This window comes from Pelodiscus sinensis, chromosome 2 (genome assembly GCF_052426305.1).
Source record: "Pelodiscus sinensis isolate ZL-2025 chromosome 2, ASM5242630v1, whole genome shotgun sequence".
Taxonomy (NCBI): Eukaryota; Metazoa; Chordata; order Testudines; family Trionychidae; genus Pelodiscus; species Pelodiscus sinensis.
The window spans coordinates 44,743,377-44,756,626 of record NC_143053.1 but is presented as its reverse complement, the minus strand read 5'-3'; the positions used below and the strand labels follow the sequence as shown (position 1 = coordinate 44,756,626).

Here is a 13,250-nt window from a genome sequence, read left to right as displayed (position 1 = left end):
TACATAACAAAAGCCTAATAATCTCCATAATTTCTGGTGTATGCAGTCATCAATTTGCAGAACTGATGGCAGTTCTATCCAAGGAACAGTGTAAAATACTTTCTATAGTACAACATTATTCCTGTTCAATCTTCAGTTTTTTCTAATACACAGACACTTGGAGATAAACTATATTTCTGTTCAAATACAGGCAGTCCCCGAGTTACGCGGATCCGACTTATGTCGGATCCGCAGTTACGAACGGGGTTCCTCTCCCTGGTCTCCAGCAGACCAGGGAGAGGAAGCAAAGCGGCGGAACACGTGGGCAGCGGACAGGGCTGTCCGCTGCCCACGCGCTCCGAGGCTTGGCTCTGCTTTGCCCCCCAGGGCTGAATCAGGATGCCTGGGGCAGAGCAGCTTGGGTGCTGCTGGGTTGGTCCAGTAGCGCCGAGGAGCGGCGGCGCTACTGGACCAACCCAGCAGCACCCCAGGTGCTCTGCCCCAGGCATCCCCAAGTCAGCCGCTGCTGAAACTGACCAGTGGCTGACTACAGGAAGCCCCTGCCCCGGGCTTCCTGGAATCAGCCGCTGATCAGTTTCAGCAGCAGCTGACTTGGGGATGCCTGGGGTTCTTAAGTTGAATCTGTATGTAAGTCAGAACTGGCGTCCAGATTCAGCCGCTGTTGAAACTGATCAGTTTCAGCAGCGGCTGAATCTGGACGCCAGTTCCGACTTACATACAGATTCAACTTAAGAACAAACCTACAGTCCCTATCTTGTACGTAACCCAGGGACTGCCTGTATTACCCTTTTTTATTGGGCAAACTTATCAAACAGGTATGATTGCTTTGTCATTGTAGTATACATTATTACCATAAACTAACATGAGTGAAGGTATTAATTTGCATGTTCAGGAGCTATGGAGCATTAACCTTCAGTGGTACACATGAAAAACAAAACCCTTTACTTTTTAAGATTGAACCATTTTCAGTGTGGACGTCTCTTACAATTTTATTAAGTGTATTGTAATATTTGGTATTTTTTGAAGCTGTAGTTCCAATCATTTGATTTGTTGAGATTCTCATGGTATGTTTTTCCTTCTCAAGTAAGTTTATGTTCCTTGTTGTTGTGAAGAAAAACCTGAAAATATGACTCAGGCAATGTTCCCTCTAAGCTGTGCAATAGCATGGCACCACAATTGCTTAATGAGCTCCAGCCAGGGGTTCAGGGCTCTGTGCAGGGAGCTACCTGACAGGGGGAAGGCATTTCTCCCTCAGCTACAGCAGCAGCTCCCTGCTGAGGTCCTCCTCCAGCCAGGCAACTCTGTGCATGGAGTCCTAAGCCCCTGACTGGGCAGGGCTTATTAAGTAGCTACAGGCCATGCTTCTGCACCTCTTACAGCAAACTTTGGATCCAAGTGAGCCGTAAGGGCTCAGAAACCAGACGGTGTATAGAACCCAATTTATATGGCTTTAAAATCATTGGAATTTTAAAATAAATCATATTTGAGTGCTTGAGACATGATTTTTCAAGACTTGAGGTTGACATTGATGAATTGCAAAACCTAAACTGAAAAGTAAATTAAAATCCCAGATTTGTGGACTAGTGACTAATAGACCTCTGCATATCCACAGATATCCACTTCATGTCGGTGGATGCGGATATCTGAAGATAGTGGAACAGATACCTGCACAGAGCTTTCCGCCCATCAGCCCTCCAACAGCTGCCAGGTGGGGGGGACGGGAGGTGCCAGGGCAGGCTGCTATACTGCTGGCAGGGAAAGGGCACAAGTTCCATCCTAAATCACCCTGCAGGAGGGGCCAAGTGCTGGCTCTGCCTGACCTTTCTCCCCACACTGCCTGGTGAGCAATGACCCTGTGGAGCTCTGACCCTGGGTACCTGCTGTCCCATACCCCTAGTCCTTACTGTTTCTTACTCCATCTCCACTTTCATGCTGCCTGCCTCTTCTCCCATTCTTGCTCATCTGTGCTCCCTCCCCGCTTCCCTGTCACTCCAGATGGTTTGCTGTGCAGATGCAAGTAAAATCCAGATTTCAGATTAAATTATGAGTTAAGCCTGGCGAATGCGGATCAGATATGGATCCACATTTTTGTATCTGAACAGGGTTCTAGTGACTAGACTCTGGATGGGAATTAAGCAGCAAAATTGTAACTAACCTTTATTTTAAAACTTTTTTGTGGCCTCTCAAATTCATTAGCATTTCCTGCTTCACTGAAGATATCCCAGAACACTTTACAGTTGCATAAGACACCAGAAATTCCACTGCAATCTGTGGTATTTGTGATGTCACTGAGATTGCATCTACAGTGGAATATTGCACCAATGTCACTTAGCAGGTATAAACTACAGAGTAGCAGATCATCCACAGTAGCCATATTGTTTCTCGTAAGTATATGGATGTGTTTATCTTGCAGAACTGAATTCCATCATCCAGTATATCTCCTGTGACTTTCTATCTCCTCCATTTAACAGTTTGAGACCTATTTACCTTACAAACATGGAGTTTTTAAGTCCTGGCCCCCATGAGATAAATGGGGGCATTGCCATTGACTTAGTCTGAGGAGGACAGGAATTTACCTCTGATCTATATTGCTCTTCTCTGAATTCCTAAGACATTTATAGCCACCAATATTTCATAGCTAAGTGATAGGGTGTAAAAAATTTTTGTTCTACATGAGTTATGTAGTCAGTCTGGAAAACAGAGGCTTATTTTTACCTTGTCATGTTTATCCCACAATGTTTAACAGGAATCACTTAGTGCTACCAAAATGTGTAGCTGGATAGTAGCAGAAGAGGAGTAGAAAAGAGAAGGTATGATAGGCAGTAGCAAGAGAAGTAGTCAGAGAAGACTGGAAAGAGGCTTGAGGGGATAGCATAGAAGCTGGAATGAAAAAGTAACGCATTATAAACATTATATATATCTGAATTCAAGTTACAAGTGGCACTGGCAGAAGGTGGTGACATTAATAATCCACTTACTTTCACACATGGACTACGTCTAGACTGGCATGATTTTCTGGAAATGCTTTTAATGGAAAACTTTTCCGTTAAAAACATTTTCGGAAAAGAGCGTCTAGATTGGCACGGATGCTTTTCCACAAAAGCACTTTTTGCGGAAAAGCATCCATGGCCAATCTAGACATGCTTTTCCGCAAAAAAGCCCCGATCGCCATTTTCGCAGAAAACAAATCTCAGCTGTCTACACTGGCCCTTTTGCGCAAAAGTTTTGCGCAAAAGGACTTTTGCCCGAATGGGAGCAGAATAGTATATCCGCAAGAAGTACTGATTTCTTACAGTAGGAAGTCAGTGCTTTTGTGGAAATTCAAGCGGCCAGTGTAGACAGCTGGCAAGTTTTTCTAGAAAAGCGGCTGATTTTCCGGAAAAACTGGCCAGTCTAGACACAGCCCTCTAGTTTATTTTGTTACCAGAATTCTTTAAATGAATTATTTCTTTATCTATACTGCATAGTTTTATTCAGAAACTACAGCATGTCATTCCTTGCAATGATCAGAAAATAGAACACTTTTCAAGAGTGGTTATTTTTCCTCTATTTAAAGATATCAAAGCCTCAAGAAATGGTTACATTTCATTAAAAATATACACAGGAGATCTTTGCAATTCATAGTCTTGTGTATTCACAAGTGTCCCCCATCCTGTGCTCTTTTCCCCTCCCTTTGCAGTATCTCCTATTCCAGTTCCAAGCATTTGCTCTCTTACAGCAACACCAGCCTCAAGTTCTACAGCCTGTGCCTCTCTGCTTGTGTCACCTTTTGACTTGAATAATACCTTCTCTTTTTGGCCCTATCCACAGTGTCAGCCATAAATTCAACGTGAAAGGCTTCCTCTTGCACCATAATGGTACATTGACCAAAGCTTCTACTGTACTTACACATGGGTAAGGTACCTGTAGAGAAGGTTATTGTTTCTAATAGCTCAATGCACAAGCAGAGAAAAAATCCTTTTAGAATGTCCAGAACCTAAAATGTTACTTAGTAACGCTTAACTTCAATATGTTAAAGGGACACTTCTAGAACACAGGCACTCCCTAGATACAGTCAATTTAACTGCAGTGAAAAGATAAAAATCACAACTGCTTTTTTTCAAGTTGCACCCCAGTTTGCCTTTGGGAGAGGGTGGTGGCTACAGCATGCTACACGAGCCTTCTCTACCATTTTAGGCATTCCAGATTTTGGAGAACTTTGCAGTTCTTGTGGTGCCCAGAGGGCAAAGCGAATCTTATTCCAAGCTGCTGGTGGCAAGACAGGTGTGTAGGTAACCGAAGTATTCAAACTCAGGATGACTGAACAGCACATCTGAGTGGAGTAAGTTGGTCAGCCACTAAAGATGGCCCTGAAAAATATTTCCTCCCCAGATTGTGGTTACCCCTCCAGAGTTCACACAATAGGAAAAAGTTCACAACTTTCAACACCTGATATTAGGTGAAAACTCAAAAGGGAATCAATAGGATGCTATGCCTTGATACCTCCCCACAGCTTGCTAGGACTACATACAACACAGAGAACACCCTTCTGTTCCGGCACATTTCTGGACTACATTCATCACCTCTCCCCCATCTCTATTTTGGACAAATGACTTATCCATGGAGGATATGGACTATATTTCAGTCCTCTTCCTCCTCCCCCCCACACAGAGTTCTTTGTTTTCAGGTGGGTCTTTGCACCATTGGCCTGGTTTGGAGCAGCATGTTTACTGGGCAGATAATATAAGTTTTTAATTCTTAAACTGTCATATCCTACCAAAAGTATGAGCTTTTTTGGTAAAATTTCTCATCGAAATGCAGTTTCATTCTTTGTTGTTCCTGGTTTCCATTTTGAATTTTATGTGGCAGGGTGTGGGGACGCCAAGGCTCTGACATGCAATCCACCATAAGCAGATACACATTGTACCAAGAGCTTGTAATAATTTTTGCATTGGTTCATAAATTGGAAATCTCTCCCAGAGTTATATTAATATTACACAAAAATGACTCTAGAAACTTACTAGGCCCTGGAACAATTTTTGCCTGTTCTATTTCTGCTGCTGGCTAATCCTCCAAGAAGGCATCAAATCTCCTGAGTACAGTCCCAGGATGTGCTACTGCAGTTCCTGTTGCTAAGCCTTCTTGCAAACTAGTTTCAGCACCAGATTACTTCAGAGGCTTCATATGCTGCCTGCTGCTGGTTCCTATCTGTTCCCGTGCTAGATTCTAGGTCAGCCCCTCATCATGCACCACCATTATAAGATGGGTGAACTAGAGTGCCTTGTATTAAAGGAGGATATTGATACAATAGGCATTGTGGAAACTTGGTAGAATGATGACTGTGTCCCGTTGATTGTCCTAGGGTACAAAATATATCAGAAGAACAGAACAGGTCGTGCTGGTGGGGGAGTGGCATTACATGTGAGAGAAAATGTAGAATCAAATGATGTAAACAATCTTAAATGAGCCAAAATGTTCCATAGACTCTCTATGGATAGTAATTCCATGCTCCAATAATAAGAATATAGCAGTAGGGATATATTATTGACCACCTGATCAGGACAACAATAGTGACTCTGAAATACTAAGAGAGATTAGAGAGGTCATCAAAAATAATAGTGGGGGATTTCAACTTCTTCTTGGACTGAACCGTCAATCAATGGATCTCATCTTCTATGACGCCTTTGATGAGCAACTAAACTAATCCTTGATCGGCACAGCCAATTACAGATGTCACATAAAAAGCCGCCAACTACAGGTGCTGTATGTTCTTTTTGGATCCTCCGCTTTTCCTGCAATGCCTGGATACACTGACTCTCAGAGTAATTAAGAGCTTGTTCAATGGTTTGTTGCCAGGACAGTCTGTCCTGAACTAGAGTTTCCAGGTCATTAGGAGATATGCCGCATGACTTCATATTGGCCTTTAAGATGTCTTTATAGCGCTTATATTGATCACCGATAGAGCGCTTTCCAAGAGCAAGCTGGCTATAGAAGACCATCTTTAGTATCCGTGTATCATCCATCCTCAAACATGACCAATCCAGAAAAACTGTTTGTTCATAACATAGAACTGTTTGTTCTATGACACCATACATAGAACCTCCGGTTCACATGGGCAATCTTCCTTAGACAACGCATATGGAACTGATCGAGCTTCAAAATATGACGATGATATATTGTCCATGACTCCGAGCCATACAGCAGGACATTCAGGACAACTGCCTGATAAACTGATATCTTGGTATGGAATTTAATACCATGGTCATTACATAGTTGTTTGGTCAGTTTTCCAAAGGCAGCACTGGCTTTGGCTAGTTGAACAGATACATCATGATCCACATTTATGCTAGAGGACAGTACACTTCCCAGGTAGCAGAACTTGTCAACAGCCTCAAGGACTGTACCAGCAGCAGTAATCACTTCTGTCTTCTTGAGGCTCACTGTGAGTCCAAAATGGTGAGCAGAAGTAGCAAAGTGATCAAAAAGCTCCTGTGCATCCTTCACTGAATGAGCCAGCAATGCACACTCGTCGGCAAACAGAAGGTCATGAATAGTTGTAGTAACCACTTTAGTTCGAGCCTGGAGTCTCCGGAGATTGAAAATACTGCCATCTGCTCGAAACTGAATAGGCGTGCCCAACGTGCAGTTCTTAAAAGCAACTAACAGCATCATTGAAAAGTAGACGTTGAACAGGAGAGGAGCAAGGACACATCCTTGCTTTGTACCGTTTGATATTTCAAAAGGTGCTGATGTGTCTCCATTGTCAAGGACGTGACCAAGCATGTCATCATGGAGAGATCGAACAATGTTGATACATTTTTCAGGACAACCAATTCGTCCAAGTATTTTCCAGAGCCCATTTCTGTTGACCATGTCGAATGCCTTGGTAAAATCAATGAAAAATCACATAGCGGTCCTGATGTTGCTCTCTACATTTCTCTTGTATCTGTCTGGCTGTAAATATCATATCGGCAGTGCCTCGACCAGCACAAAATCCGCATTTAATTTTAGAAAGAGGAACTACATGAAAATGAGGTTAGTTAAACAGAAATTAAAAGGTACAATGACAGAAGTAAAATCTTTGCAAGCTGCATGGATACTTTTCGAAGACACCATAATAGAGGCCCAACTTCAATTTATACCCCAAATTAAAAGACACAGTAAGAGAATTTTATAAAGTGCCACCATAAAAGAAGCAGAGACAGATAAAAAAGACATCTTTTAAAAAGTAGAAGTCAAATCCTAGTGAGGAAAATATAAAAGAGCATAAACATTGTCAAATTTTAAATTTGTATATATATTTGTATTTTTTGTTTTGTTTTTGTAAGCCGCGTTGAATATTTTAAATAGAAAGGCAGGGTAAAAATATTTAAATAAAATAAAATAAAATAAATAAATAAATAAATAAATTAAAGTGTACAAATATAAGAAAAGCCAAAAATGAGCTAGCCAAAAACTCAAAAAGTAATAGCAAATTGCTTTTTAAGAACATCAGAAGCAGGAAGCCTACTAAACAACCAGTTGTGCCCTTGGATGATGGAGATGCTAAAGGAGCACGCAAAGATGATTAAGTCATTGTGGAGAAGCTAAATTAAGTCTTTGCTTCAGTCTTCATGGCTGAGGATATCAAGGGGATTCCCAAACCTGAGCCATTCTTTTTAGGTGACAAATCTGAGGAATTGTTCCAGATTGAGGTGTCATTAGAAGAGGTTTTGGAACAAATTGATAAACTTAACAGTATCAAGTCACTGGGACAAAATGGCATTCACCCAAGAGTTCTGAAAGAAGTTAAATGTGAAATTGTGGAACTATTAACTGTGGTTTGTAACCTATCCTTTAAATAATCTTCTGTACTTAGTGACTGGAATGTGACGCCAATATTTCAAAAGGGCTCTAGAGGTGATTCTGGCAATTACAGACTAGTAAGTCTAATGTCAGTACTGGGCAAATAAATTGAAACTATCGTAAAGAATACAATTGTCGGACACACAGATGAACATAGTTTGTTGAGGAAAAGTCAACATGGTTTCTGTAAAGGGAAAATGGTAAGTTTTCAGATTAGAGACAGGTAACTAGTGGGGTTCCCCAAGGATCTGTCCTGGGACCAATCCTATTCAGCTTATTTATAAATGATCCAGAGAAAGGGATAAACAGTGAGATGGCAAAATTTGCAGATGATACCAAACTGCTAAAGATAGTTAAAGTAGACTGTGAAGAGCTTCAAAAAGATTTCACTAAACTAAGTGATTGGACAACTAAATGGTAAATGAAATGTAATGTGAATAAATGTAAAGTAATGCACATTGGAAAATATAATCCCAACTATACATGTAATATGATGGGAACTCGTTTAGCTACAACTACTCAAGAGAGAGATCTTGCAGTCATTATGAATAGTTCTCTGAAAACATCCACTCAGTGTACAGCGGCAGTCAAAAAAACAAATAGAATGTTGGGAATCATTGAAAAAGGGATGAACAATGGTCTCCAACCTTCTAAGCTCAATATCACTTTTCCAATTTAAATCAAGCCAGGATCTACTTCAAATCCAAATACCCTTGTCTCACCTCCTTCCCTACCCATTATGCACGGCCCCCACCCTGCTCATTCTGTGGAGATGGGGGTACAGAGGTGGGGAGAAGGGAACACCCTGACATCAGTGGCCCCTCTTTTCTGCCTCCCTGACTCTCAACAGCAAACAGAAGTCCTTGGGGACCAGCTCCAAGGCAGAGGTCAGGAGCAGCAGAGCAGTGGGGAAGGGCAGCTGAAGTACTATAGCTTCAAGCCAAACCAGTCAGGATCACCTGTCACAGGCTCCAAGATCTACCAGTAAATCCTGATCTACTGGTTGGTGACCACTGCTCTGGGGTATCTGGTATTGGCCACTATCGGCAGACAGGATACTGGGCTAGATGGACCTTTGGTCTGATCCAGTATGGCCATTATGTTATATTCATTGGCTCCTTGCTCAGCACATTAACCAGTACCAAGTCAAACTCCTCATTAAATGGGCATGATAATGATGATGAGTCTGCAGAGGTGCAGCTCTGGTTCTAGGCTTACTGATAATCATTTAATTTACACCCTGAACATTTCACCTACTCTGCCAGCTTTTTTGCTATTGCTGGTACCCATAGTCACTCTTGGTGCTTTTGCTAAGATTGACTTCTTAGCTGGCCTCACACCAAAGATTCACTAAAATCTGTCTTTGCTCCTGCAACTATTGTTGGTGGCCATTATAAATGTAGATGAGGGTTCAGTGTAGTGTGCTGTGCTGTGCTGCTGACAGAACAGAATGGAAAGATTAAATGCCAGACAGCTGTGCTTCAACAAGGGATTCTCTCTTTTTCTAGGAATTCTGTAGATGATTCATGCAATAGAGTGGACAAAGAAATAGCCCATGGGATTATGGGATAGTGATGGTGTACTTTCAGAGTCCAAGTCCAAGGAGGGGATGTGTCCACTCTGTAAAAGGATAGAGCTTGAACTCTGGGTCCTGGCAAAAGTTGGGCCCTCAGTTGGATCCTGGGACCCAAATCCATCAGAGCTGTGTGTAAACAAAAGGGGGTTTCTGCTTCAGCCTGAGTCTGACCTCAGTCTTACATTTCAATGAAGACATACCCTAAGGCTGCGTCTAGACTGGCATGATTTTGCACACATACTTTTAACGAATGCTTTTGCACAAAAGCATCCAGTAGTGACAGGTGGCAAGTTTTTGCGCAAAAGCGGCTGCTTTTGTGCAAAAACTTGCCAGTCTAGACGCACCCTAAGTGCTTGTGAAAAAACTCCACTAAGCACCTAAATACCTTTGAAAATCTGGCCTTGATGAATTGCAAGAAATGGGCCACGCTTTGCAGGATCACATGGCAATAGCTGAAAATAAAGTAAGGACCCAAACCTACAAACTTCCACACGGTGTGCAGTGGCAGTCAAAAAGGCAAATAGGATGCTAGGAATTATTAGGAAAGTGATAGAAAATAAGACCCAGAATATCTTACTGCCCCTGTATAAAACTATGGTACGCCCACATCTTGATTACTGTGTACAGATGTGGTCTCCTCACCTCAAAAAAGATATTTTGGCCTTGGAAAGGGTTCAGAAAAGGGCGACTAAAATGATTAGGGGTTTGGAATGGGTCCCATATGAGGAGAGGTTAAAGCGACTGGGACTTTTCAGTTTAGAAAAGAGCAGACTGAGGGGGGATATGATAGAGGTCTATAAAATTACAAGTGGTGTGGAGAGGGCCGATAAAGAAAAGTTATTTATTAGTTCCCTAAATAGAAGAACTAGTGGACACCAAATGAAATTAATGGGTAGCAGGTTTAAAACTAATAAAAGAAAGTTCTTCTTTACACAGCGTGTAGTCAACCTGTGGAACTGCTGGACACACTCTAAACTAGCTGCATCCCATTTGCACCATTTGAATTGGTTTTGGTGATGTCTTTCATATGTTTCATATGTTTGCCAGAGGAGGCTGTGAAGGCTAGGACTATAATAGAGTTTAAAGAGAAGCTAGATAATTTCATGGAGGTTAGGTCCATAAAAGGCTATTAGCCAGGGGATAAAATGGTGTCCTTGGCCTCTGTTTGTCAGAGGCTGGAGAGAGATGGCAGGAGACAAATCGCTTGATCATTGTCTTCGGTCCACCCTCTCTAGGGCACCTGGCGCTAGCCACTGTCGGCAGACAAGATACTGGGCTAGGAGGACCTTTGGTCTGACCCAGTACGGCCGTTCTTATGTACAAGATTCTACACACTTTCTAATCCTACTGTAGTCACAAGAAGCTGAAAACACTCAACACATCACAAATCAGTCCCTTCATAAATAAGATTTCTTTCCAAAGTGTCTCAGCATGCTTTTGTCAGTTTGGCTATTTTTATTGATTTTCTCTTAAAAGACAGAAAAGCCCACTGTTCAAACTGGAAAAAGCTTGCCAATAGCATTACATAAGAACAAAATCTGCCTTGGAGAAATGTTACGTAGTTACCAAATTCTGCCCTCATTTCTATCTGTGAAACTATCTTATTTTTCTTTTTAAAAAAGCTTTAAAATACAGCATGAAAAATATAAACATATGAAAGACATCACCAAAACCAATTCAAATGGTGCAAATGGGATGCAGCTAGTTTAGAGTGTGTCCAGCAGTTCATAGTTAAGGTTAGAGCTGTAAGCTTATTTTCAACAAATCTCTGATTTCTGCTCAATTAATAACCAAACCATCTGAAATGTCACAAAACACACTACCCCGAAAGGGAAAATATTTCAGAAAAAAAATAGGATTAATCATATAAGTTTCAGAGAATGAAACTTCTCCCCATACCCTTCAACCTTTTATTAATTTGTCCCCTCCCATCCCAAATGTCACATCTAAATCTAAGGTGGAACTATGTAACGTCAGATACGTACTCAGCCATACAAAAGGGGAAATCAATTATACATGTTTCAAAATAGTCCAAATCCCTCTGTTATTTTCTTCATTCTGAGGTTTATTCTATTGAAGATGAGTTACACAATTGTTTGCTGTCTCTCCCCTCCCCCAGATTTATGCATACTATCAGAATTAGGGTTCTTTTTTGATTGTGGTTCTTTTTTGTTTCTTTAAGAAAGCTTTCATAGTCATTTGATGAAATGTTTTCAGGTCAGTAATGCCAATTATATGCAATTGTACTGTAGAAACAACAGTTTCCAACATGCACCTCATTGTATTACTTTTGCTCAAAAGATTACGTGACCATAGTCTAGTGAACTTCACAGCATGATGCAACCCTATTATTTTCTTTAGCTTATGATGAAGTATTTTGTTTTTAATTCTTTGTTGGTATTTTAATCCATAATTAAAATATCCAGATATTCAAGAAATCAGTAGTATCAGGGGCTTGTTAAACATCTTTTTCCAAAGTATCAGCCCTTTATCTGAGACATACAACCTCTTCATAGTGTAACCATATGTGGTTTCCTTTTATCCACCAATAACAGCATGTCTAGAGAGTAAGGATGTTAAGTAACAGTTAATTGGCTAGTCGAGTAGTCGATGGAATTTCCATTGACTAGTCAATAGGTACTTCTGCATTCCTCGTTTGAAAAGTACAAGAGCCACTACTGGGGCTCTTGTACATTTCAAAAGAGGAATGTGGAACGCCACGTGCAGCCCAGGGTCAGCAGCGGGAAGTCCCACTGACTCTGGGCTGCACATGGCGTGCCAGCTTTGAAATGCACAGGAGTCCCCCACTAACCCCAGGCTCCATGCTGCGCTACCGAGGTGGCAATATTAAGTGACTTGTTATCCAGTCAGCACTGACCAAAATCAGCTTCTTGAACCTATTAAAAGTGGCCTCCTAGGCAAGACAAGGACATCCCCCTTAGGGTACATTTTTATACATAGGTACAAACAAGATACACAGTACTCCTGACGTATCAGGTTCCCACCCTCCAATATTAACATGGATACCACCCATTACCTTGAACATGGGGGTTTGATCAAAAGATTGCTATCCATCCTGCTGTTATTTTAGACTCTGTCCTAAACCAGGATCGGTATGTCCATGTTGATACCAACATGTTTCTTAATGAGGCATTCTGTTACCTCTCTGGAATGGCCTATGCCTAGTACCTGTTAAGTTTGTTTCTGTAAAATCAGCCCTGTTCTTGCCAAGTTCTGAGAGCATGGCTTGCCTCTGGCTCACAGCTCAACTTTGCTTTATATTAGCAGAGTCTTGACCACTGTTGTAGGCATCTGGCCTCATACCAGGAATGTGGCTTATGTTTTAGGCTCTCTTTTTACTACAAGGATATATGCAACTTCCAATCATTAAGCAAAGATAATCCACACATTACAGTTGTTTTGAGTTCTGGGTATTTATCTTTCCCCCTTTGAGAAGAGTTGTTAGGGCAGGGGTAGGCAATAATTTTTAATGGAGGGGGGCACTCCAAGATTTTGGTAAGTGGTCAAGAGCCACAGGGAGGTGGTGCAGGTCTGGGATGGCAGGTGGGGTGTAGAAGGGAACTTGGGATACAGGACTGGAGTATAGGAGGGAGCGTGTGGTTTGAAAGGGAATTTGGGTGAAGGAGGAGGTTATGATTTGGAGCAAGAGCTTGGGGAGCATGATCCAGAAGGGGGTATGGGTGCAGGAGAGGATTCTTGCTTGGGGAAGGGATGTAGGAGAGGGTGCAGGGCCTGGGACGGAGTTGTGACCTGGAGGAGATGGAGAGAGGGGATACAGAGGGTTTAGATAGTGATCTGGGGCAGAGAGTTGAGGGGAAAGTGGGAGAGG

At 41.8% G+C, this 13,250-nt stretch overlaps 1 protein-coding gene and 1 long non-coding RNA gene across 6 annotated transcripts in view; one reads left to right on the top strand and one right to left on the bottom strand.

Moving 5' to 3' along the window:
* Positions 1-2,246, bottom strand: part of C2H8orf88 (chromosome 2 C8orf88 homolog) — a 127,316-nt gene extending 125,070 nt beyond the window's left edge. Inside the window, exon 1 of the mRNA XM_075920409.2 lies at positions 2,156-2,246. The gene's annotated coding sequence lies outside the window, so the exon portion shown is untranslated. The remainder of the gene's footprint in view (positions 1-2,155) is intronic.
* The window catches only part of LOC112545134 (uncharacterized), a 70,614-nt gene that overhangs the window by 2,587 nt on the left and 54,777 nt on the right, over positions 1-13,250 (top strand). The window contains exon 1 of one of the 5 annotated variants that reach the window (XR_012901331.2): positions 2,317-2,384. The exons of the other annotated variants lie outside the window; for them this stretch is intronic. This is a non-coding gene — a long non-coding RNA (uncharacterized LOC112545134). Of the gene's footprint in view, positions 1-2,316; positions 2,385-13,250 lie in introns of those variants that run through there. 5 annotated transcript variants of the gene reach the window in all.